The sequence below is a fragment of the Narcine bancroftii genome, chromosome 2 (assembly GCF_036971445.1).
Source record: "Narcine bancroftii isolate sNarBan1 chromosome 2, sNarBan1.hap1, whole genome shotgun sequence".
In the NCBI taxonomy this organism is placed as follows: domain Eukaryota; kingdom Metazoa; phylum Chordata; class Chondrichthyes; order Torpediniformes; family Narcinidae; genus Narcine; species Narcine bancroftii.
In genome coordinates, this window is record NC_091470.1 from 145694594 (window position 1) to 145712276 (window position 17683).

The 17683-nt window shown below is 44.5% G+C and overlaps 2 long non-coding RNA genes across 2 annotated transcripts; one reads left to right on the forward strand and one right to left on the reverse strand.

Annotated features, from left to right (window-relative positions):
* Nucleotides 1-1055: 1055 nt before the first annotated feature.
* On the forward strand, nt 1056-8497 carry LOC138754320 (uncharacterized). Its single transcript, XR_011351656.1, has 3 exons — nt 1056-1401; nt 3750-3900; nt 4025-8497. It is a non-coding gene; the product is annotated as an uncharacterized lncRNA (long non-coding RNA).
* Nucleotides 7346-11555, reverse strand: LOC138754319 (uncharacterized). Its single transcript, XR_011351655.1, has 3 exons — nt 11012-11555; nt 8899-9781; nt 7346-7911 (listed from the first exon to the last, which is right to left on the reverse strand). It is a non-coding gene; the product is annotated as an uncharacterized lncRNA (long non-coding RNA).
* Nucleotides 11556-17683: the final 6128 nt, after the last annotated feature.

Sequence of the window (17683 nt, forward strand, 5' to 3'; positions counted from 1 at the left end):
GGCGACACTGCAAGATGAAAATCATGGCAAAGGTGGTATGCTTTGGACCTTGGGCCATTCCTTTATGCCTCTACACTTTGCTCTTGCCATCACTTTTAATCTCATATGTCCATAAGACCCTTTTCCAGATGCAAACAAACACAAAATTATATTTGCTGGTTCAAGGTCAAGTGTAAATACATTGACGTGTCAGCGAAATATGGAGAACGTTGTCTGAAATGCTCAAGGTGACTCATCTGTTGCAAACCAGAACTATGAAGATTGGCCATTGCTGTTTTAAATTGGACACCTGGCTACATTTTGCTCAGACCATGATGAAGGGCTCAAGCCCAAAATCTGGGTTATGTGTCATTATCTTTGTTTTGACCTGCTGAGTTTCTCCAGCATTGTGTTTTTGCTTTATTCACAGTGTCTGCAGACATTTGTGTTTTACTCCTGTCAGTACTTCAGATTTGATTTCTCTCTCCCAGTACAATTATACCATCCTCCTTCAACTACATATGTCATTCAATCCCCCTCTGCCCTCCACCTATCCCGACCATCCCTTTGGGCCTCTAAGTTCTTCCACCCATTCTTTGTAGTGAAGACTCAAATCTCAATTCTGATTACATTGGGTATCAACATCTTTAAGGATCTGTCCTTGAGCCTCCATGTTGATGCAATCATGAAGAAGGGTTGCCAGCCGCTGTACTTTGTGAAGAGTTGAAGGAAATTCAATAAGTCACCAAAGACTCTCGAAAACTTCTACAGGTGTACCATGGATAGCATTCTAGCCGGTTGCATCAGTGTCTGGTACGGAGGTGCCAATGCACGGGACAAGAAAAAAAACTCCAGAGTTGTTAACTCGACCCGCAATATCACAGGGACCAGCCTTCATGCCATCGAGGACACCAACAAGAGGCAGTGTCTTAAGAAAGCAGCCTCTATCCTCAAAGACCTCCCCAAAGCCCAGGCCATACCCTCTTCACTCTGCTACTGTTGGGAAAAAGTTACAGGAGCCAAAAGGGGAGCATTCAGCGGCACAAGGTCAGCTTCTTCCCCTCCACCATCAGATTCCTGAATTGACAATGAACCCCAGACACTACCTCGCTTTCTCTTTTTTGCACTATTTTTATTTATTTGGTCAAGTAGTTTATATAAAGTTTACATGATGATGCTGCTGTAAAACAGCTAATTTTGTGACAAGTATGACAAAAAATTTCTCATTCTGACAGAAAACATGAACTTTTGTTTCTCTTTCCACAGATGCTGCCCGACCAGCTGAGTATTTCCAGCTGCTTACTTCTGAATTCCTGCACAGTTTGATTGACCAGAGGCTTGGGAGCGGTACAAGAAGCTGTTGGGCCAATGGCATGTCTGCGCAGCCATTCTGCCCCTTTCTCAACAATGTCATCGTCCAAGGTGCAAGTCCATGAGACAAGTGGGAGTAATCATTCATCATCTGAGCTGTTGTGTCCTATTGATAATCCTTTACACCGATAGTTTGTGGAAACCTTCTCATCTCCAAAAATTGTCCAATTTCTGTTGAACGTTCTTAGCCGTTTGAATCACTTCAACCCACTTTAATGGAGAATTCCAAAGTTTTGCCAACATCGGGAAATATTTCTCTCATGCCTTTCTTGAAGAGCAAAGCCATTTTTCTGAGGCGATGATCCTGTTTCAAGACACCCAACCTTCAGAAACATCTTCCTGACACCCATCCTGTCAAAACCTGAAGGAATTGTGTTTACTTAATTTCCTTTGTGACATGTCCAATATTTGCTCATTGATCTTTCTTTTCATTACTGTTCCATACTCAGTAAATTGTGCTCTTTTTCACATCGATATGAATGTTAGAAATAACCTGTTCGCCTGCTCAAAGAAGAAACTTTCTCACTGTATCAGGTACTTTGTAATAAATCAACGGGAACCTACCAGCAGCACATCATTAGGATGTGGAAGAAACTGGAGTATCTGGGCGGGGCCCTTATTGTCACAAGGAGAATGTGCAAACTCCACACAGACAACGCCAGAGGTCAAGATCAAACCTGGATCAATGTTCTATCCGAGATTTAAGATCCCTTTATTTTAATACTACAGAACATGTAATATTAAACAAAATTGCCTTCGAGCTGCTGTAGACAAAGGCTCACCATGAGTGTCGCCTGGCGCCCCTTACAGTAAGAGAAAAAGAAGCAAATGAGAGTCCCTTCAGAGTCATGAACTGTCCGCAGATTCACCACCAGCCCTCAGCCTCTGCAGCCGCACAGACTCCTGTACGATCCATCGGCCACCCCGAGCTCCAGATCCGACCAGGAGGCCTTCAGCGCCGAAGGCCCTTCGGGAGCCCTTCTTGCCCTCAGCACCCTTTCGAATCCCAGTTCCGATACCTGGTTCTTGTGAACCAGACTCCAGCAGCCCCCAGCCACAAGTTGCTGACAGCCCGTGCGGGTCCCTCAGCTGCTGAGCCCCTCACACTGACTGTGAAGCCAAAACTCTGCCTCACATAGAAGGGGGCTGTCTGTTGAGTCACAGATAAAAGGGGAGGGAGAGGGTGAGCAAATCACTGTGTACAAACATTGTTCCCACCTCAATGCACCCGAGAAGTAATGAGACCAGAGCAGAGTGAGGTCATTCAGCTCATCGAGTCTCCAACACCTTCAAATAGCTGATTTTCCCTTTCACCTTAACCCCCTGCTTTTCTCCCCATAACTTCACTCCTTTACTAATCAATCTCTGCTTTAAATATCCCCAGAGTGGAACATCCACTGTTGAAAGCTGCTGTATCCATTGATTGGCATTAACAAGCTCTGGCATCAGGGATCAATGACAAAACGGCATGCACCTATCATCTTATGACAGGCCTTGCTTCTCAGAGATGCAATGCCCAGCGTTGATTCTTCAAAGATGTTGCATCACATAACACTGTTGTAGTTCCAGCTACCACATCCTATGTGGTCACCCATCTCGTGTTGTCACCTCATCCTGTGTGATCACCCAGCTTGTGGCTATAAAAGAAATGACCTCAAAAGAAACACCTCACTTGTCAGGAAGGCACAACAGAGACTGCACTTTCTGAGAAGATCGAAGTGGGCAAGGCTACCAGCCATGATCATGTCAACCTCTCGATAGGACCTCTATCGAGAATGTCCTGGCTGGCTGCATCACAGAGCGGTACGGTTGTTGCAGAGAAATGGATCTGAGGTCAATCCACAGGACTATTAGAGTGGCAGAGTGGATCACTGGAGTCTCCCTCCACCCCGTCAATGTGTTTGAAGAGTGCGCGCAGAATTGTTGAGGACCCCTTCCACCTCGCACACAGCACCTTTCAGCTGCTCCTGTCGGGGAAGAGATACAGGATTACCAGAGCCAGCACCGCCAGGCTGAGGATCAGCTTCTTCTCACGGACAGTGAGAATGCTGAACGACTGATGAACTGCTCCCAATGACCATCTGAGACCCTCATATTAATAATAAACAATATTTATTTTTATATCTGTATTTATGTATATTTGTCCTGTCTATGTATTATTTGTCTGTTAATGTGTTACATCTGGTTGTGTGGCTGAGTGTTTTTGCACTGAGGACTGGAGAACGCTGTTTCGTCGGGTTGTACTTGTGCAATTAGATGTCCTTAAACTTGACTTGAAACTGTTCCAGCAGCAACATGAATTTTCAAAAACTGCCCACAGTCTTGCTCAGGGATCACAAAAAGAGATTGGTTTGCACATCAGACGATTAATTCTTCCCATATTATTTTCCCTTTGACAGATACAACATTACTTCAAAACCATTTCACCATCTTGGCAGCCTTGATGCAAGTTTATTAAAAGCATCATGGAAAAAAAAACATTGGAAGCAAAATCAAAGCAGATGAATAAAATGGAATTCTGGAATCAAAATTTATCCTGAAATGCACCAGGTAAAAGCTGCCTCATTCAATGTTCAAGATTGTTCATTTAAAGTAGAATTAAAGTGCAAAGTGTTGGACAAAGGGAAGGTTGATGGAATTTAAATTAAAACTTTAAATTTTAATTTTTTTTCAGACATACAGGCTGGTAACAGGCCCTTTCAGCCCACAAGCCCATGCTGCTCAATTGACCCACAACCTAGGTATGTTTTGAAGGGAGGGTGGAAGGAAACTGGAGCCCCCAGGGAAAACCCACGCAGACATGGGGAGAACGTACAGACAGTGCGGGATTCGAACCCTGGTCCCGATCGCTGGCACTGTAATGGCATTGCACTCACCGCTACGCAAACCATGCCGCACTCAAGTGCAGATAAGGGTAAAAGGAAGTTATTTTGGAAAGTTAAACCAGGTCAGGAGTGTAAACATTCGGTGACCTCGGCAATGTTGGTTCTGTGAAAGTGGTATCACAGGGAGACGAAGTGGTGAAGAAGGTGTGTGGCAGGTTTGCCTTCATTGGGCAGAGCATTGAGTGGAAGAGTTGGGTGTGGGAGGGGGTCATATTGCAGCTATATAGGATGTTGGTGAGATGGTGCCTGCCACATTGGGTGCAGTTCTGGCTGCTATTCTATCAGAATCATGAGATTAAACCAGAAAAGGAGCAAAAAATGTTCCCAAATACATTGCCAGGACTGGAGTGCTTGATTTATAAGGAGAGACGGAATAGACCAGAACTGTTTTCCCTCTGTTGCTGTCTTTATGAAGTTTGCATGCTCCCCTTTCATCAAATAGGGCTTTGTCCAGATGCTCCAGTTGCCTTCCATATCGGAACACTGGGCTGGTAGTATTTATTGCAAAGTACCTGGTATGGGGGCGAAAGTTTTTTCTGCGAGCAGGCGAACAGGTTATTTCTAACATTCAATCGATGTGAAAAAGAGCACAATTCACCGAGTATAGAACTGGGAATGAAAAAAGGATCAATGAGCAAATACTGGAGATGTCACAAAGGTAATTGTGTTAACCCTCTGCTGTGGTTCATTGATTGTTCAGGAATCTGATGGGAGCAGGAAAGGAGCTGTCCTTGTGCCGCTGAGTGCTCATCTTCAGGCTCCTGTACCTTTTCACCGATAGTAGCAGTGTGAAGAGAGCATGGCCTGGGTGGTGGGGGTCCTTGAGGATAGAGGCTGGTTTATTAAGACACCGCCTCAGACGACATCCTCGATGGAGTGAAGTCTGATGCCTGTGATGTTACAGACTGAGTTAACAACCCTCTGGAGCTTTTCCTTGTCAGTAAGTTTTAATGAGGGGGTGCAATTTCAGTGCCTGCCATAGGCACTATTTTGCCTTCCTTAACCCCAGCCGAAAGCCAGGGTGGGAGTTAATCCACCCTTGATTGGGGTGGATGAGTTGGGTCTCAGGGTTGGTTTCCGTGCCAGATAACTCTGTGCTCATGGGCCAGGCAGCCTTGAGAGCAACGTGGATTCATGTCTTTGTTCTGTCACCAAATTTGGCAGCTGGGAAATTTTAGAACAAAGCCACAATCAGAGGAGAGATTGACGAACTCAAAGAATGGCAGCGTGAGAAAACATAGAAAGAGATAAAGGATTTCTTCAGAGGAGGTGTAAGTGGATGTGTTTTCTGACTGCTGAGCCTGTGGGGAGGGAAACACTAGGGTCTGCAGGCGCTTAGGTTGTAGTAAAAACTCAGAAAGGCTAGGAACTCAGCTGATCTCGCAGCGACCACAGGCTTTAATAATGGTGGCTGTCGCAGACCCATGTAGCATGGGGAGCGGAGTCACAGTGCTCCTGTGGGGTACAACCACCTAGGCTGACTGCTGGTAGCTCTGTGTAGTGTTTAAGCAGCCTGTAAATGGAGCCAATGGTGGTTTTATTTAAAATACTGTGACCACGAGGTCTGCACTCAAGATGGCGCCACTGATGATCAGCAGCAATCACGAGGGGTGACCAAGTCCTGGGAAGCAGAGCTCTGGCTCCAGGGCACCAGAAAATGGGGAGACCACCTCATCTTTGAGAAGGAGAAGCAGGGGAAACAGCCCATGGAACGGTGGTCATCGCAGCGGACCAGTGAAGGGCTCCAAACACAGGCCGTGGGCTGTTCGTAACTTGAGGTGAGGAAACCATGCAGGCCGTGGGCCGCCAGTGACTGCCGTTGAGGGACTCACACCAGGCTGCAGTCTACCGGAGACTAGCTTGAAAATGGCTGAAGGGGGTACCAGGTATCAGAATTGGGATGTGAGAAGGTGCCAAGGGTGCTGAAGGGTCTCTGATCATGTCAGAGGTTCTGATCTGGAGCCTGGGCTGCTGATGGTTTGGACTGGCTGAGGGGGCTTCATGAGTGCTGGAGGCACTCGGTGACTCTGAAGGGACCCCCTTTGCTTCTCTTTCTCTAGCTGTAAGAGGCAGTTCTACCGATGGTGAGTCTTTATTTTCATGACAAAGAATTGAATTTTGAATCTTGAGGAAGTAAAGAAACTGACGTTTCAGGCCTGAGCCCTTAAACAAGGCATAAGAAAAGATCAGGAAGGCGTCAGAATAAAGACTGCATTTGGCAGGTGATGTCCACCTCATGAGAAAACCAGGTGCTGTCCCATGAACGTGCAGTGATCTCCATTGGAAGAACATGAGGAGTTGGACGATACTGAAGTCAAAAAACAGAAGTGAAATTCAGAATTTTAGTAATTGCAGAATTACTCCAACACATTCTGTTTTAATTCCAGAGTCCCAACTTGTGAATTGTGAAAGTATTGAACTGACAGAGTAAAACAATAAGAGTGTAACTTCCAAATCGGAACAGTGAATTTGTTCTTCTAGCAGGAATGTACTTGCTTATTTAACGTATTTTTTGATGCTTTACATTACTTCTTTCATTTTCTCCTCATCTGTTATTGACACTTTTTGTTTGGTTTGAAATGATTAATCATCTTTGTCAGTAAAATGTCACCCAGCCAGGGATCAGGTTTGCTGTGAACAATGATTCATACTGATAATGTTTTCGAAGGAAAATTACTAAACCAAACTATTATCGTTGCCATAATCACAAGCATTTCACTCGAGAAACTACCTGCTTGCAGTCAGCTTTGTTAGAATACTTTCAAATTTTTTTCATACAATGTGGGAGGCCATTCAGCTCATCTGATTGATGCTGCCTCTCAGAGGAATGCCATTCCTCACATTTCCATCGCTTTCTTCAAACCCCACCCCGCCCCCACCTATCCGAATATGTATCACCAAATTTAAGGACGATTTATATCCTGCTGCTTTCAGATTCCATCAGACATAGGAGCAGACACAGGCTATTCAGCCCATCGAGTCGACCCTGTCATTCAATCACGAGCTGATCCATTTTCGCACCCAGTCTCACTGTCTGCCCTTCTCCCCAGATTGTGCTATTCGTCAACAAAGATCAATGAAAACACAGGAACAATCTTTTAAACCAACAAGAGACTTTATTCAAAATAAATTGTTAACAAAAGGAAACCCATTCAAGTCACTTTCATCCTTAGTTTTGTTTCCATTGCTGTATATTGTTACATTAATTTCTACTTACACCATTACCACCCCTATGGCACCTTCTTTTAAAAACATATAGCAAGGTAACAGGCCCTTCCGGCCCAATTACACCCAATTAACTTATAACCCTTGTGAAGGGTGGGAGGAAACCAGAGCCCCCGTGGAAAACCCACCCATACACAGGGAGCACATACAACCCTCTTTCAGACTGTGCGGGATTTGAACCCCAATACCGATTGACGGGGCTGTAACAGCATTGCGATAACCCCTAGGCAAACCTTGTAGTTATTCCCCATTCTGTTGTTTGAGGGGCTTGCCCAGGAATGGATACTCAGTTACGGAAGGACTCGAGACACAGCGCCCTCACGTTGGCTCCACCAAGCCTCAGTGCATCCCTCGGCACATCCTCCTGCAGCCTGGAATGTGCCAGTGGTCTCTGTGTGCTGAAAGGCCAACAGGTTTCGGGCACTAACAGGAGCAATTGGTCAGACAGCACCTGTGTGAAGAGAGAAACAGAGATGTTTTTTCCACAGCCACTGCATTCCATGAAATGATGCCCAATTTTCCAGAGCGCAGTTTGTGTATAAAGATCGGAATGGGAATACGGACTCATTCCCATTCCAACATTCTACCTCCTCGACCCCTAGTTATTTTCACGCATCACCTGAGGTCTAAACAGAACTGCAAGCGATCTGTGAACAATGGGCTAATGAATAGGATGTCACTGACGATGCCACCGTAGTGGGTCTGTACGTCACCTGTATGTCATAGGACATGTTCCATGTCGACGCTATGGCATAGCGCATCCTTCATCACACATCCCTTCCGGAATTCTGTCTAAACTCACTGACAGATGTGGATATTTGGAGTTTTGGTTGTTCCTGTGTGAACGGCCTCTGGTGGAAGGTAGGGAGACACTTCAGAACGGAAAAATCACGCAAGGTCTGGGTAATAAAAACTATAAAAGTTCAAGCATCTCCGGTGCATTCTTGTCTACATTAAAAAAATTCTAGCACTTTGTATTTTTTCACTCCTTTGTTCAGAAATAAACAGCTTAACTCCTCTTTGCCGCTCTGTCTGCAGTTCTTTGTCTTTCATTTATCACACTGCTTGAATCTGCAGCTGCATTTCCTGCCAACAAAAGTTATGGTTCATAAACTTACTTAATTGACTGCAAAGAGCTTTCGGTGGGGGGGGGGGGGGTTCCTGAGAATGTGAAAAGGACCTTGTAAATGGGAGCTCTTTTTTTCCCTTTTACATTTGGTCAAGTATCAAGGTCAAGCAAGTCCCATAAAAGACAGAAGTAAAATTCAATTAAAGCAAGGAGAAAATTTGTCACAATTAACTGGCTCCTCTGGGAGATGTTAAGTATCATGTTAACAGACAATGGGAGACCCACACTTGTGGGCCTGAATGAGTGGTTTAAATGATCTTGTTTGATTTTAACTTATATGGATCACATGAACGAAGCAACAAAATTCACCTCCTGAGCTGACGCGTTCTCAATGTGCTGGATCGAATTTTAATGCCTCTGCTATCTATTCGTGCTCTTGATCTCTTTGCTGGTGATGAGCGAGCGAGGAACCCACGAAGACTGCTGGCTGTTGGTGACTCGAGGTCAAAGGACGCACATCAGGCTGCAGGCCGCTGGAGACTCATCAGCACAAAGTATCGGAAGTGGGATTCAAGAGAATGCTGACAGTCAGGAGAGCTCACAAAGGGCACTGAAAACTGGAGGGGGGGAGGGGGAGTTCACGCTCCTGGATTTCAAAAAATATTTTTGGACAACGCAATTGAAGTTTGCTACCAGAGGAGACAAGTCTTCATGAATAAAATTGGAGTTGCATAAGGTTGATAAAAGGAGAGCAGAAAACCTTGTATATAGATTAATATCTGACCCTAAACAAGCCCCCCCCCCCAAATAAAAGCATATAATTACAATATGGAATAAAATGAATGGTCAAATTGGGAACAAGGTGGGGGTGGGGGAGTCTTTTACCTCAAACACCCCTGGTGTTAATTCCATTAGTGAATGATAATAAAGTCCCAGAAAAGGGTCAAGTGTATTGAGGATTGTTATGAGCAGGGACCATTCATGACATTTGAGCAATCAGGAACAAATATGGAGTTTTAAATACAATTCTTTTCAGCTGTCTTCAGTTAAGATCTTATTTAAGGGACAAATTGGGTCCAACACTAACTTTACCACAGTGTATAAATAGAGTCTGGTTCGAAAGTGGAGCACAAAAAAATTTACTTCAAAAATGTATTCCTTACAGGAAATTCTAAATAAAAGCTCAATAAATCAAGACAAAGGTGGGAATCAGATTTGGGCACAGATATTATCCATTTTGCTGGTTCGACTTCTGTTGAGACAACATGATTAACACGATTAGTGTAAGGTATCGGCTGGTCCAATATAACTTCTTGTATCAACTATACCTCACTCCACAAAAAATTACAAATTTAAATCGGAAATATCAGACCAATTTTTTTGATGTGGTCAAGAAATAGGTATTTTCTTGTATTCAACCTGGTCATGCCCTAAAGTGAAGCTTTTCTGGGAAGATATGGGTAATCTCCTGGAATTTAATATCCTCAGGTACCTGAATTATTTTTATTGGGGAATTTAAAAGACATTAGACCTAAAATGAGGCTGTCAAAATATCAATTAAAATTCGTTAAGCTCACTTTAGCAGTGGCCAGGAAATGTATAGCAATTACTTAGAAATCTGATTCCCAACGAGGTTTAGCCGCTGGAAGATCGAAATGTATCATTGTGTTTCCTCTGGAGAAGATCACTTCAAACCTCAGAAACAGGTAGGACATATTTTCAAGAATATGGAATTCATACCTAAGGTACATTGGGATAAATCTTTAATGATTCTGATTTTTTTCCCCCCCTTCTGTCGCTTCCCCCCCCCCCCCGGTGCTCGCAGTGCCGAGACCCTCGATAGGTTAAGTTATTTGTCCCTTGATGGGAGTGGGGTTTATCTGGGGTGAAGCCAATCTTTTCTTTTCCTTATTATTTCTCTTTTCTAACTTTTTATTCTTTCTTATTGTTTCTTGTGGGAGAGGGGGGGGGGTCCCTTCTCTCTCTCATTTCTATTCTCTTTTACTCCCTTTGGTTCAACACGGACATTGAATTTGCATTTTTCTCATTTTCTTTAATATCGACCATGCAGATCAATCTTTGTATTAATTTGTTAATATTATGGACATCGATATTTTTCTTTTAGATTATTCTTTGTTTTGACTGCACGTTGATTGCAAATTCTCAAAGGAAAATATTCAAAGGGCGCTGAAGGCTTCCTCATTATGTCGGAAGTTGCCGATGGTCTGAATTGATCTGAAGTGTGGTTGCGGGAGCCCTGAAGGAGAATCGATGGACAGTTGGAGACTGTAAGTTCTCTCTTTTGATTTGTTTCTCAGACTGTCAGGGGCGCCAGGCAATGCTCATGGCGAATCTTTGTCTGATGGCAGAGACTAAAGGCAATTTTGTGGAAAATTACATTTCTGTTTTATTACATGACAATAAATAGAATCTGATCTGATCTGTCTCCAAATTTAATTGGGGCAGCAGAACATTCACTCACTGGAGTCTTGTGATCCAGAATCCTCTCCCTGAACTTCTCCTGTTGTCCACCTCCCTGTCTATCTTCAGGAAGGTCCTGATCAAGCTTTGATCACCTCCTCCAACTGAAACTTTTGTGGCTCAGACTCAGACATGGTGGACGAAGAGCCTGTTTCTTTGAGATCAGTGGGTTGGACTGTCAACTGTGGCGGAAGTGTCTGAGCGTTCATCAAGTCACGTTGAGTTTATTGTCATCTAATTGTAAAAGTGAAGGTTCCATTGTTGTCATGGAGACGACATTTAGAATGCAACAGACATGAAATTCTTTAACTTTTGTCGACCGTAAGGCAAACAGAGAGTTGCCACTTTATCCAGCGCCCCTCACCGAAACCTACAGTACTGGTGTTCCTCGGCAGTCACCATTCCAAGTACTGACCAGGCCTGATCCTGCTCATACAATCTCAGACATATTCAGGCTATGAGGTGCTGCACAAGTCCAACCCGACAAAACAGCGTTCTCCGGTCCTTGGTGCAAAGCATGCAGACACACAACCAGACATAACACACATACAGACAAACAATACATATGCAGGAAAAATATTTTATCTATACAAATTGATAAATAAATATAGTTTCATGAATATGAAAGTCTCAGATGGTTAGTGAGAGCAGTTCCTTTGGTCGTTCAGCATTCTTACTGCCTGTGGGAAGAAGCTGTTCCTCAGCCTGGTGGGGCTGGCTCTGATCCTCCTGTCTTGTTATACTGTTAAACAAGAACATCTGCTTACACTGAGCTTGAGTGCAGGGCACAAAATTGCTGGAGAAACTCAGCAGGTCGTGCAGCATCCATCAGAAGTAAAATTCAACCAAGGTTTCAGGCCTGAGCCCTTGGTCAGGAATCAGGGTTCAGGCCCAAAGTGTTGGTTAAATTTTACTTCCTATGAGCGCTGCTTAACCTGCTAAGTTTCTTCAGCAATTTTGTGCATGGCCTTTAGTTACGCTCCTCTCTCCACAGATGCTGACTGGCCAAACAATGCTGGCAACGCTCAGCAGGTCACGACCCAAAATGTTGGCTGACCATTTCTACCCATGGATGTCACCCGTTCGGCTGAGTCCCTCTGGCAGCTCATCGTTTGCCTCAGTTTAAAGATCCTTCCTCAGCATCCGTCTTTTTGATTTTCAAGCCGAACTCGTAACAAAATTGCAGGAATAAAATCCACAGCTACGGTATAAACCCACTGCACTTAATTGCCCTGTGTGATTCACTGGTTCAGAATCAATTCACTCAGTCATTCGGGACCTATCCCTGCTCTGTAAGAAGTAAAATATTTGACAGTCAATTTATAGCAAAAGAAATATTCTATGTGTATGAAGTGTTTCCAAAGTGCCACACCAAATTGCAGTGTAATGTATACTTTGAACAAGGGATGCAATTAGCAGCAGGAGAGAGATGGTAAAAGCCTGATTGAATCAACAGGATGTGGCTTGGAACACTGAAGGCAAAGGTGGAAGAATAGCAGTGAGATCACAACCTGTTAGAGAATTGTCATGAAGTCATGTGGCAGATTAATCAGTCAGTGAATCACTTTGGGACTAACATTGACTTTACAGGTGTCTTTGGATGTAAACTCCAATTATTGTAAACCGCAGAGGCATACATCACAGAAGAAAACCCTTCAGCCCCTTGTAACCATGCTTGCAATCAACCACACCACACTTTTTGTTCCTCCCATCAGCTCCCCCCCCCCCCCCCCCCCCCCAGATTCCACCACTCACCTGCACACAGGGGGCAGCTCATAACGATCAATTAACCGAGTAGTCAATGTACAGGGAGCTTCAGGCTTCTGTACCTTCTGGTACGCAAGGCAACACCAAAGCAACAGGGTCCAGGAATAAGGGATCATTTCAAAGACAGATTTGAGATCCTCTTGTGAATTGCAAAGGATTATTGGCAAGAGAATATTTTGGCAACAAATTGATTAAAAGGCAGGGTGGAGGAATTTTTCCACCCAGGTTGAGCGATTAATCCACTGTCACAAACTATTCCCAATAAAGTCTTTTAAAGTGGAGTGAGGCAGTTGCTTGAAGTGAAGATGTTATCAAGGCATCTTTCACCAATGGGTGAGACAGTTTAGACACCGCCTGGTCTGTTGAGTATCCCCATCACTTTTTGATTTTATTTTAGCTATATAGTGATATTGAGCTAATGTCTGGGAGAACAGAGGAGGGGAAGAAGATTTTGACCTCAGGTGCAGGGATCTTAGATTCTCAGTGCATGAAGTATAGTTGAGAGGTTGCAGCCTCTCAATGGCCCCAGCCATTAAACTCTGCACTAACCATAAATCCATCCTGTGCACTACACTAATCTCACTTTCAACACCATCCACCAACTCCCTCCAGATTTTATCACCCATTTTCCAGGCAAAAAAAATGGTTCTGCACAGATTAGAAGGCCAAAATACTGCAATGTTCTATGGTTCACACAAGGGGCAGGTTTCAATGGCCGCTTTACTGACTGGGAGAAAAACTGGGTGGCCAAAGGGAGAACATACAACCCTGGTCTGGTGTGGAGAGGCAGAGGTTCTCCCAGATACACCATTACAGCCCAAAGAGGGAAGAATGGGGTCCCATCAGACAGCTTCACCCAGAATCGGGAACTGAAGAGGATCGCGGAACACGAACAGTCCAGCAATGGGTCAAGAGGACAGCTCCAGGGCAGTGTTTCTGGCCTGAGCCCTTCCTCACAGTATGACTGAAATAGAGACACAGGCATCTGGAAAAAGGAAGGGGAAAATGGGAAAATTGGAAGGGGGAGACCAGCACACCAAAGGTGTTAATTGGCTATGTTAAGAGGACAGGAAAGAGAAAGTATGTATTAATTATGGCTCCATGAAATGAAATAGGGGGAGAAGGGAAGAGAGAGATCAAGGGCATCACAGGCACCAGTCTCCTCTCCAATCAAGGACACCAGCAAGAGGCGGTGTCTTAAGAAAGCAGCATTTATCCTCAAGGACCTTCACCACCTAGGCCACGTCCTCTTCGCTCTGCTACCGTCGGGAAAAAGGTACAGGGGCCTGAAGGCGAACACTCAGCGGCACAAGGACAGCTTCTTCTCCGCTGCCATCAGATTCCTGAATGGACAATGAATGAAAGACACTGCCTTACTTTCTTTAACTTCTTGTGGACTATTTTTATTTATTTTTGTAAGGCAGTTTATATGTATGTTTGCACTGTGCCAAAAACAAAGACGGGAGGTAGGGGGTTTCCAATGGAAACCGGAGAAGTCGGAAGATGAGATGTTGTTCCTCCAATCTGCAGGTGGTCTTAGTCTGGCTGTTCACGAGACCATAGACGGATATGTCAGCAAGGGAATTGAAATGAGTGGCCACTGGGAGATCATCGCTATCACCGCAAACAGAGCTGAATTGCTCAACAAAAGTATCTCCCAGTCTGTACCCAGTTTCTCGATGTGGAGGAGACCACAGCTGAGCACTGGAACGCAGTAAATGTTGACCTTACCAGCAATACCCATGCACCCAATGATTAAAGACAACTTTAAAAAATAAGAAAGGTCAAGGTTAATACCTTCCCTGAAATCAATTTAGGAATCAAGTAGATTTTACAATAATTCCCATTTGATTTTATTATTCCAGAATTTTGATTGACTTACTCTATTTAAATTTAAATTTATGATTTGAACTCATGACCTTTAGCCCAGGACGAGCCCTCCCAAATTAATCTGCTTCTGTTTTACCGTCCCATGTTCCCTCTGCCTCAACGGCAACACTCCCTTGTTCGTAGAACCACAGATATCTGGGGATTATATCCAGACCCAATCCACCTCCTTTGGAGATCAAGAAACCAGCAGCAAAACAGGACACATACTCGCATACAGAGAAACAAGCCATACACTCACACCATGCACGCAGAGACACGTGCGCACATACAGATGCATGCACACACAGACATGCACAAACCATAGACACGCCCATCATGCACACACAACACACCATACACACATGCACAGGCACATACAGATGCATGCGCGCGCACACACACACACACACACACATGCACAAACCATAGACACTCCCATACACACATAACACACCATACATGCACGCACATGCACAGGCACATACAGATGCATGCATACACACACACACACATACACACACACACACACACATGCACAAATCATAGACACTCCCATACACACATAACACACCATACATGCACACACATGCACAGGCACATACAGATGCATGCACACACACACACACACACACACACACACAAACCATAGACACTCCCATCATACACACACACAACACCATCCACGCACGCACACAGACGCGCGCACACACACTGAGACATGAACAAACCGTACGCTCACATCATACACACACACACACACACACACACACACACACACACACACACACAATCCATACAGTCACACCATACATGCACACACAGACACACGCACACATACACAGACACATATAGATGCACACACACACAGACAGATTTACACAAACCACATCCACACTCGCGCGCACGGATACGCGCACATTAAATACAGGTACTATGGAGATCAGCTAACACCAATAAACGATCCAGAATGTCTGATATCATCTGTTTCCCTCGATTGATTTTGCTGTCTTGTCACACCATGCAAGATCATTCTTCTTCCTCATCCCTCCTCCTCTTGCCAGAACAAGTGTTGGTACCGGGTGTATTCCAAAGGGACGTACAAGTGTCCAGCTTGGCACCTGAAGCTTTGGCCTCAATCAGTCACACCCCAATGTCTGCAAAGCTGATCATTTCAGGGAGCAATTGCAGTGCAGCAAAAGCACGTTAACTTCATCTGCCTCCATCTGCAAAGAGCAGGCTGAAAGAAAATGCTGTCACTGGAGGTGCATTGGGAATTATTCTCGGAAACAGCTGAAACCAAGTCCAAGGAATGCACAAGAAAGGTAAAAATCCTCAATTGTCTGGAATAAACTAGGGTTTCCATGGATACAGTTGCCACAGAAGTAAAAGAAACAGTATCAGCTTCCAAAACAGCGACCCTTCTGATTCCTATCCATTGGCAGTGTGCGTACATTTGCTGGATTTCTTCATGTTGAGGAGGTCTTGGCAAGGATATCTGGATTAATGTTAGAAGGAATGGCATGGCAGATTTTTGGAGCACGATCACTTACTGTAGGTTTGAAGCCTTCCCAGGGAGGCACAGTGTGAAAGCAAACACATTCTTAACTCCCAGACAGCAGTCCGAGAAACAAAACAACTTCTTGCTCTGATTCGGACTGACCCTTTTGCATTTGGATGGAGACAGTTGTCGAGCTGCATTCAGACAGAATTTTCCAGGGGCTGCACCGTGCCTGAGCTACATTCACATGAGCTCCAGCCTGCCCTGTCTTTATTCTGAGCAATCCTTTTCTTTGTTGATTCCTTGAAAAAGGGCTCAGGCCTGAAATGCCAGCAATACTTCTTTGTCTCTTCTGGATGTTGCAAGGCCAGCTGAATTCCTCCAGCATTTTGGGGCAGTACAACGACCATCACAGTGTCCGCAGACTTTCATGTTTCACTCAACAAGCACATTCCCTTGGATCACATGGGGTCACAGAACATTGCAAGTCACACTGAAGTTTCTGAAAGTGCTGGTTAATTTTTTTTGCATTTGAAGACAGATTTCTGGATCATCGATCCAGAGAATTCAGTGCAAATTAATTTTCATGATCTGGAAGGGTGGTTCGATGAGGAATGGTTGTTCATCGAGGAAGGGTTGAGCAAGCTGGGACTCATTGGAGCTTCGAAGAATGAGAGGTGATCTTATTAAAGCAGACAAGATTCATCGGGGCCCAGACCTTGTCAATGCCGAGATGACTTCTTCTCATGAGAGAGTGGAGTACCAAGAAACCTGGTCTCAGAATAAATTGGGAAAAAGGAGGAGGGCACTGAGCCTGTGCCACAGGCAGCTGTGGGTGGATGGTCGTTGGGTATATTTAAGATTGAGATGAACATTCTTCTAACCATCTTGAGGCCATTAAAAAGGCTGCACGTAAAGAATTGAATTAAATTCCCTTTTGTCATGTAGAATGGTCCAGCAGGTTGTCCCAGAATAAGGAAGTCTTTCTCCGAGTGGCTACATCTCATGGTTGCGTTTTAAGCAAACACTGTGATTGGTTGGTTTGCTGTGAAGTCACAGGAAATGGCAGTACATATCCTTTCTCAGCAAATCATTGGTTTGTCAAGGAGGTATTCAAGGGGAAAAGTTTTGGATTTTGTTCACAAAAGCCTCAAGTTGCATCTCAAGTGGAAAACAATAAATGAGTGTCGATGGGCAATAGCCAGGGTCTTTTCTAGCATCTGAAGGCTTTCTTCTTTAACTCCAAGTGGCACCTCAACATTGAATGAAGGTTATTAATGACAGTTTCGACTGAAGATATTCAGATGAATCCTCGTTCACCCTATCCCCCCCCCCCCCCCACTTCACTCTGTCAGAGACCACACACTCACACACTCACAGCCCAGGCAGTTTAAAGCATTCCAAGCACCTTTTCACAAATTTACACAAATGTTTTGCAACCAGTGTGGCCACTGTTTTTTAATGTTGGCTACACCATGGCCACCTTGACACAGCAAGCTCCAATAGGTTGGATTGCCTGCCTGTGATTCAACAATGCTG